The 9533-nt window shown below is 31.5% G+C and overlaps 1 pseudogene; it reads left to right on the top strand.

Moving 5' to 3' along the window:
* Window positions 1-3963: 3963 nt before the first annotated feature.
* Window positions 3964-9050, top strand: LOC120154436 (annotated as a pseudogene).
* The last annotated feature ends 483 nt before the right edge of the window (window positions 9051-9533 follow it).

Here is a 9533-nt window from a genome sequence, read left to right as displayed (position 1 = left end):
AAATAATTTAAAGGCTTTTTAGTCCAAAACGTCGAGAATGTAACAATATCTAACGGAAGGGGGAATCACATTCCCGGTAATAAGCCCCCAAAATACCACTGTTGGAAATAACTTATTATCGGGAGTTGGGAATCTTTGCAATCCAAACGGGAGAATCACATTCATTCCCTCCGATAATCTCACATAACCTGATCCAAACGCCCCCTAAATATTCACTAAGAATTTTAAGAAGCATATAAATATTCAACAACTCAATAATATTATTTTTATGAAATTAATAAATAATATTAATTTTATTAATAATTATTATATATTATTAAAATAAAAATATAATATTATATGTTATAATAATGTAATTATAACAATAACATATAATATTATATTATAAAATTTATCAATAATATAATTTTTAATAATTAATATTTTATTAAAATGATATTAAAATAATGTATTAATATTAAATATATAAAATAATATTTTTTGAGTATTTATGCTTTGAAGTGAAAAGTTCGTAAAATTACTTATAAAAAATCATATGATAAGTCATTTTTAGAAAATGTAAAGAAAATTCAAATGACAAAAAAATGAATTACATTAACATCTGTTAAACACTTAAAAATTTAAAAATGAGGAAAGTATTTTTCGAAAAATTAATTACATGGGAAACAAACATACACTAAGGGTGCGTTTGGTTCACGGAATGTAAGATTACCGGCGGGAATAGGATTACCGGAATGTAACATTATCTAACACATTACTGAGAATGTTGCATTGTTGTGTTTGATTCGTTTAACAGGAATGTAAGATTATAGTGTTTTGTTAAAAGAATAAAATATTATCAGAATGTATATTTTACCAAATTATCATTATTATATATTTGTTTTTTAACAAGTTGAATTCTACCATAATTCTACTATAATTAATTTATATATTTTCTTTAAAAAATTATATTCATAAAATTTATATAATTTTGTTTACAAAATTGAAAAGATAAATAGGTTTAATGAAAGGGTAAAATTTTATTTTAACCCTTGAACTTCATATAAAACTCTAATTATGATTTTTTTATAAATACAAAATAGTTTAAGGATAAATTTACAATTTAACCTTCGTAGAATTTTTTTTATTCAACAACAGAAGAAGAATATTTTTGGAAAAAAAAATTTAAGGGCATTTTAGTCTAAAACGTCGAGAATGTAACAATACCTAAGGGAAGGGAAAATCACATTTCCGGTAATAAGCCCCCAAAATACCACTGTTAGAAATAACTCATTATCGGGAGTTGGGAATCTTTTGCAATCCAAATTGGGGAATCACATTCATTCCCTCTGATAATCTCACATAACCTGATCCAAACCCCTAAATATTCACTAAGAATTTTAAGAAGCGTATAAATATTCAACAACTCAATAATATTATTTTTATGAAATTAATAAATAATATTAATTTTATTAATAATTATTATATATTATTAAAATAAAAATATAATACTATATATTATAATAATGTAATTATAACAATAAAATATTATGTTATATTATAAAATTTATCAATAATAAAATTTTTAATAATTAATATTTTATTAAAATGATATTAATATTAAATATATAAAATAATATTTTTTGAGTATTTATGCTTTGAAGTGAAAAGTTCGTAAAATTACTTATTAAAAATCATATGATAAGTCATTTCCAGAAAATGCAAAGAAAATTCAATTGACAAAAAAAAAATGAATTACATTAACATCTGTTACTTAAAAATTAAAAAATGAGGAAAGTATTTTCCGAAAAATTAATTACATGAGAAACAAACATACACTAATGGTGCGTTTGGTTCAAGGAATGTAAGATTACCGGCGGGAATAGGATTACCGGAATGTAGCATTACCTAACACATTACTGAGAATGTTGCATTGTTGTGTTTGGTTCGTTTAACAGGAATGTAAGATTATAGTGTTTGGTTAAAAGAATATATTATTGGAATGTGTATTTTACCAAATTGTCCTTATTATATATTTGTTTTTAACAAGTTGAATTCTACTATAATTAATTTATATATTTTCTTTAAAAAATTTAAATTCATTAAATTTATATATATTTTTTATAAAATTGAAAAGATAAATAGATTTAATGAAAGGGTAAAATTTTATTTTAACCTTTGAACTTCATATAAAATTCTAATTATGAATTTTTTTTGTAAATCTAAAATAGTTTAAGGATAAATTTACAACTTAACATTCGTAGAATTTTTTTTATTCAACGACAGAAGAATATTTTTGAAAAAAAATATTTAAGGGCATTTTAGTCTAAAACGTCGAGAATGTAACAATACCTAAGGGAAAGGGGAATTACATTTCCGGCAATAAGCCCCCCAAATACCACTGTTGAGAATATCTTATTACCGGGAGTTGAGAATCTTTGCAATTCAAACGGGGGAGTCACATTCTATTCTCCCCGATAATCTCACGTAACCTGATCCAAATGCCCCTAAATATTCACTAAGAATTTAAATAATATTATTTAAAAAGTCAAAACTTATGAAAGGATTTTTTATTGTGTGTTTATGTAGAATATAAGGATTATAATAAACTAATTTGAAGTTGATTCTAAACATGTGATGATGTGATAACTGGTACAAAAGTTTAGGAAGAAAACACAGATGCAGAAGAAGAGATTTTGAGATAGCGTTGAGAACAAAGCAAAGCCCATCAAAATGTGTGACCGTTCGATCAGAAATATAACCAATGGGATCGCGCCATCTTTATCTTTATTGTCCGAAAAATCCACTTTTTTATTCGGAGCGAGACATCTTCACCCACTATTCCCACGCGCTACGCTCCCACGTATTCCCCCCCCCCACTAGCGTGTTTTCCCTCGGCGCGTCACACCCGCATATACAATGTCGCCATAATAACCACATTCCAATCATTTCTTAAAAGAAAGGAACTAAAAATAAAAAAAATAAAATAAAAGAGCTTCGTCTTTGATAACTGGTAAGTACGAGTCGCCACCTAATCTTTTTATTTATTCCCGGTATTAGGGTTGAGTGCTAAAAAAACCAGATTCGTTTACTTCGAGTTTATTCAATCTGATGTCGTTTTATCAAATATTCATTATTTTAATATTTAAATTATTTTTGCCAATCATATTGATTTTAAGTTTCATCGATTATAAAAAATATATTCGATGATTTAAAATTAATAAATAAATTTTATTATAATACTTTTAAAATTTATATTATTTTTATATAATTTTATAAAATATATAAAAATATTTTTATTAAGCTACGGTGATTATAAATTAGTTTTTGATCTAAACACTTTTAACCATTTGATAATGAACGCTCAATCATCCATACTATAGTTACTAATGCTCGAATCAATAACCTCTAAAAACAATAACGATTTATTTAACTACTAGTTCGTACGTATAAATATAATTTTTTTAACATACGCTAACTAAATGCTTGAAGTTAAGGTTTATAAACATATTCAAGAACCTATGATTTTATGATAGGGGAGGGACGAAAATATATTTTTAATTAAAAATAATAAAAATATTTAAAATATATATGAATATAAATTTTTTAGTGGATAACCGTCCCATCTTCTCTCTCAATCAATTCTTACACATATTCTATTGTAGTCGTCCGATCGACTCGTATACAAAATATGGATTTGATATGCACTACACACATTATTTTTTAACTAAAATTTATACATTTTTTTTAAAAATTCTAAATCATTTTCTCAATTTTTATCCTTGGTAATGTTTTCATACATTTTTTTAAATTTATCAAATTGAATTTCCAAACTATAAACTTAAAATTTATAATTATTTGAATAAAATTTAATTTTTTGTAAAACTTGTAATTTTCAGTAAAACTTCATAGTGCATATGCACATTAATAATTTTTTTTTAATACATTTCATAGTGTATGTGATATCATATGAGCCGACCGACCCGTTTGATTTCGTCCCATTTTCCCGTCAACTAACCCAACAACCAAAATCACCAAATCCTGTGGAATTTGGGGTTGTATTTTCTTTGATTATGGAACAAGATCCATTTTCTGTAACTCAAACATCGCGTGCCCATAATTCATCTGAGGATCGTGAAATGGATTTTCCGGTGACCGGAGCTGATCCGACTTCCTCCTTTTGGGACTGGGATGATCTCCTGGAATTAACCACTGACGATTACTTTCCCATTTCTTTTGACGATTACTTTCCCATTTCTTTTGACGATTACAGTTTATCTCCTCCTCCTTTAGAACCTCCAGCTCCGGAACCGAATACAGTTCCGGATGCCGATCGTGTGAGGAAGCGGGACCCGAGGATGACTTGTTCCAATTTTATAGCTGGTCGAGTCCCGTGCGCCTGCCCCGAGATCGACGCTCAGCTCGAGAAGCTAGAAGAGGAAGAGACGGGTGCGCCGGGAAAGAAGAGGGCCCGAACTGGTCGATCCGGGTCGGTCATGTACCGGTGCCAAGTTCCGGGTTGCGAAGTGGATATTAGCGAGCTTAAGGGTTATCATAGGAGGCGTAGAATTTGTCTACGATGCGCTAACTCCAGCACCGTTTTGATCGATGGAGAAACCAAGAGATATTGTCAACAGTGTGGCAAGTAAGTAAGCTCTTTTTTACACTATTTAATCCCCCCCCCCCCCCCGGCGTGCGGCCTCTCACTTTTTAGGCCTAGCAATTAGCATAAGTCTATCCGCTTATAATTCATGCTTTGTTATTGTTTTTAAGCCTTTTTTGTTTGTTTTGGAATTGAATGTTTGCTTTCATTGTTTGTATATTTAGTTTTAGAACTGAATTTTAAGATAACATTTTAATTTAGCAAAAAATATATGGCAAATGTTATAATGAAACGGCGAATTCAGTTTCCCATCTTTTTGACTCTACTGGAGTTTACAATTAGAATCTTTGGTTCATGGAAGTCTAGTCTCTAGAAGTGAAAATTTTGAAATTTAGGCCATGAATGAAGTTACTAATGATTAAATGTAAAAGCTAGAATAATTTATTTTCCCTGGGGTCTATGTTTTTCTTGGAGTAACTGTTATTTGTCTTTCAAAAACTTGTTAGGTTCCACCTGCTCTCCGATTTTGATGAAGGTAAGAGGAGTTGTAGGAGGAAACTAGAGCGTCACAACATTAGACGGCGAAGGAAGCCTGCTGTGTCTAAGACTGCAGTCAATAAAGAATCTCTGGGTGCTGTGCTAAGTGATGGCATTGCTTGTGATGATGAGGCCGGAAAAGGTTCTTCAAATTTGATATAGTATATCGAGCCTCAGATAGAACCATCCTCTTTCGTTGAAGCTGTTACTTCTTGTTGGATGACTTATTTTTCTGTGTTATACAGATGGTTCAAACTTGAGTGGCCAGATCATTGAAGAAGAACCAGCCTTTGAGTCTGAAGATGGGCCTGTTTTTGCTCATTGCTCAACCCCTGCTTTAGAGAATATTCACAATGATAGTGTAGTAACTCTTATTGACAATGAAACAGATGGAGGGAAAGATGATTCCAAATTTTCAAACTCTATTTCTTACTGTGACAGTAAGACTGCATACTCATCCATGGTGGGTTTTTTTGTTTGTTCATGCTAGGCACGTTACATCCTCACATTTTTCTGTTCATAAGAGGAAAGCGTGCCACTGTTGTGTGTTTGTTAATATATATTGATTTTGTTTTTCATTGTAGTGCCCTACAGGCAGGATCTCATTCAAGCTTTATGATTGGAATCCGGCCGAATTCCCGCGAAGACTTCGGCACCAAGTACATTAAACAATTATTCTTCCAGTTTAGTATTTAAATACATCAAATCACTTTTGTGGTTAGAGATCTGAGGAACTGATTGACGTGGGTAACTGAATTACAGATTTTTGAATGGTTGGCCAACATGCCTGTTGAGTTGGAAGGCTACATCCGTCCTGGTTGCATTATCTTGACTGTGTTTATTTCGATGCCAAAGAATATGTGGATGAAGGTAATGATTCAATTAAATGGGTTTGTCAATCTATTTATTAGTTATATTTGGTTTGACTATGCAAACATGTCTGTATACATCAAACGCATCAATTGTCAAATTTATAGTTGATAACTTGCCTTCCACTTAATGTTTTTCTCAGTCAACAATATGAAGATAAAAGGCTCTTGCTGAAATTCGCTTAACTAAGTTTCTGGAAGTATTGAGTTGCCAATCTGGTTTTCATTTTTGGCAGATTTGTTAGATATTAACCTCCTGTGTTCTTCTACCTAACAGTTATCTGAAAATCCAATGACCTATATGCACGACTTTGTCTTTAGACCTGGAAGGATGCTATTTGGGAGAGGCTTCATGACTATTTATCTTAATAACATGATTCTCCGTACTAGGAAAGGTGAGAATCAAATGTAAATTTTTACCAACACATTATTTTTTTATATTTTACGAATTTGATGTCTCCAAGCCTTGAAATGGATGTTTGGAATTTCTTGAGGACAATTTCCCATTAATCATAATTGTCTGCTTGTCATGCAGCAGGAGTTAAGGCTTTTTACATGGTGAATAGGCTGTTGCGTTCATCTTTAATCTAAATTGCTTCTGTTCCTGGTTTCTCCAAGCCTTGAAATGGATGTTTGGAATTTCTTGAGGACAATTTCCCATTAATCATAATTGTCTGCTTGTCTTAACCAAGTAATATACATGCAGCAGAGTTAAGGCTTTTTACATGGTGGAATAGGCTGTTGCGTTCATCTTTAATCTAAATTGCTTCTGTTTCCTGGTTTATTTCTTCAATCTTATAGTTATAGCTTATAGGTTCTTCATTTCATTCATTTAGAGCTCTTACTATGAGTAAGGTCTCTTGTATGTGCAGATGGAACTTCAATGGTGAAAATTGATGCAGAGTTGCAGGCCCCAAGACTTCATTATGTTCATCCTTCATTTTGAGGCTGGCAAGCCAATGGAGTTCATTGCTTGTGGAAGTAATTTGCTGCATCCAAATTCAGTATGGGTTTTACGTTCATAAGTCATTGAACTTTCACTTCTTCTTTATTTCCTTCTCCCCAAATTTCAGTTAACACTACAAGTGATCCTTCTCTAAAACTCTAATCTTACATATCCATTAATTGATGCATAAGAGATGTGATGCTTTCTTCTTCTTCAGGTTTAGTATCTTTTGCTGGAAGGTATCTGCCAAATGATTATCATGTTGCATCCTCACATGTTCATAGTAAAGAGGATTCTCCTAGTTGTGATCATCGATTATACAAATATATATCCCTCAAACTGAACCAAATCTCTATGGTCCTGCTTCATTGAGGTGGGTTTCATGAAAGTTGTCTTATTATTTCGGTTGTTTCCTCTTCTTGAAAAGAATATTGACAAATATTCAATCTATCTTGAGTTGAGATTCAATAATAATATCGATCTGGAGAATGTTTCGACATAATATTTGATTAAATCTTGGGGCATTTTTTTCCCTTCATATACGGATTTTCTTTTGTAGGTTGAGAATCAGTACGGATTGTCAAATTTCATTCCCCATCCTTATTGAGACAAGAGTCTGTTCCGAGATGAGGTCAATACAGCAGAAGTTTGATGCATCTGCATCTCGAGAGGGTTCAAAATTTTCTGCCACTGGGTCATTTTTTGAGTCATTGAAGCATCAACTTTAAGACAAGAGCTTATTCTGAGCTTGTCTTAGATATAGCATGGCTATTGAGGGAGCCTAAATTGGAAAATTTTCAAGAAACTAAGCCTCTTCTCAGATTCAAAGATTCAATCGGTTATTGAGTTTCTCATACAAAACAAATCTACAGTCATTTTGAAGAAGATATTACAAATCTGAAGATTGTGGTGGGAAGATGGGATTAACGGAGTAATGATTTGATATAAGTTATTACAGAAATATATGGATAATGCTAGAGATCCTTAGTGACGACGAACATCAGAAAGGTGAATTCCTGAGTGTCGTTCAGAGTACATTGAGCGTGAAAGAAATCAGCTTTCTGAAAGCAGCTTTGAAATGATGAGCTATCAATAGTTCCAAATGTTTCTCAGGTGAGGACTAAACTCTTGATAAATAAGCCCATTCAATTGTTCTAAATATTCAAACATTGGAACGACTTGAGTGTTCTATAGATTCAGTGTTGTGCCTCTGAAAATGTGAGAAATCTGATTTCTGATGTATTGTGAGTGGGATTTCTGAAATCTCTATTCATGATATCGGTATATTTTCCAACAAGTATGCTTCTTTTAAAAAAAATCCATATTTTTGGAGAATTATACGCCCCATGCTCATGCTCGAATATGTCAGATATGGGTGTCGACAGGTACTTTATAGGAAAATTGAATAATCGAAGCTTAAGACGAAACTATAAGAGGATTTTGAAACCTCCTCTTTATAACATCTAGCTATATTATAGATAATTTCTTTGCTATTAATGAGTGATGTATTAGTTTCAGGTTTTGGAGGAAAAAGCTAATGTTAAATTTCAAACAATGATGGCACCAACTAGCTATAGTAGAAGCGAAACAACTGTTCCGCTTTTAAACAAAGAAACTGTCATGAATGTGAACCGCAGAAAGGATTGCACGACAGAATCATGTAGTTTTGCCACCGCGAGATTGAGATCCCGTCCGGCCATATTAGTAATTGCAACTGCGGCTATTTGCTTAGCCATGTGTGCAGTCGTTTTCCACCCAAAAAGAGTTGGTGAGTTTGCAGTAACTCTACGCAGGTGTTTGTTCAACAGGCAAAACAATTAGCACACATGACCAGACAGGTATGTGCTTTGAACAGAATGTAAATATATGTATGGTAGTGTTCGATGAGAGCATTGGGGTCGGAAAGCCTCAGCTTGTCGGTTGAGCTTCCCTCAGTTTTGAGTTGGGTTTTGGGATTTATTTGACATTGAATCCAATAAGTTGTAGAAGTATGAATGGTACTTTTCACTTTACTTACATCTGTTTGACACACTAAGCTTTATTTAGACATAAATGGCAATATGAAGGTAAGGTTGCTGAATCATGTAAGACTGACAGAGGCCTTTTTCATTGTTTTCATATGAACTATGATTGTTCAGCAGCACGTTTGGTTCGCAGAAATATAATTATTAAGGTTGTAATTTTCTATTCTCATTCGAGAACAAATTATTACTAACAACTTTTTTTTTATTTTGTTGAAAGATATTAAATTTGAACTGATGAGCTTTTTTATTTGGATCTTTTGTTGTAAATTTCGTTAGTTAGATAATTAATAAGGGGTTTTATTAAATATTTTTATTTTTTATTAGTTTATATTTAAATAGTATTATATATATCTAAATATTCTTTAATATTGATGTGTTTTTGCTAATATTGTTTTTGTTGTCTCTAATATTATCTTCTAAATATGTTAGCTCGTAATATAAATTTGATTGAGATAATAAATCTAATTCAGTTTGAGATTTATTTTTACAAGAAATTTGACTTGCAAGTTTATGACAATGAAATTGTTACAAGTTATTCAATTTCTCGAATTTGATTTGATAATGAAAATATTAAA

The sequence above is a fragment of the Hibiscus syriacus genome, unplaced genomic scaffold, assembly GCF_006381635.1.
Source record: "Hibiscus syriacus cultivar Baekdansim isolate YM2019G1 unplaced genomic scaffold, ASM638163v2 tig00000218_pilon, whole genome shotgun sequence".
NCBI lineage: Eukaryota > Viridiplantae > Streptophyta > Magnoliopsida > Malvales > Malvaceae > Hibiscus > Hibiscus syriacus.
The sequence above is the reverse complement of the archived record's forward strand: the minus strand, read 5'-3'. Positions and strand labels throughout refer to the sequence as shown.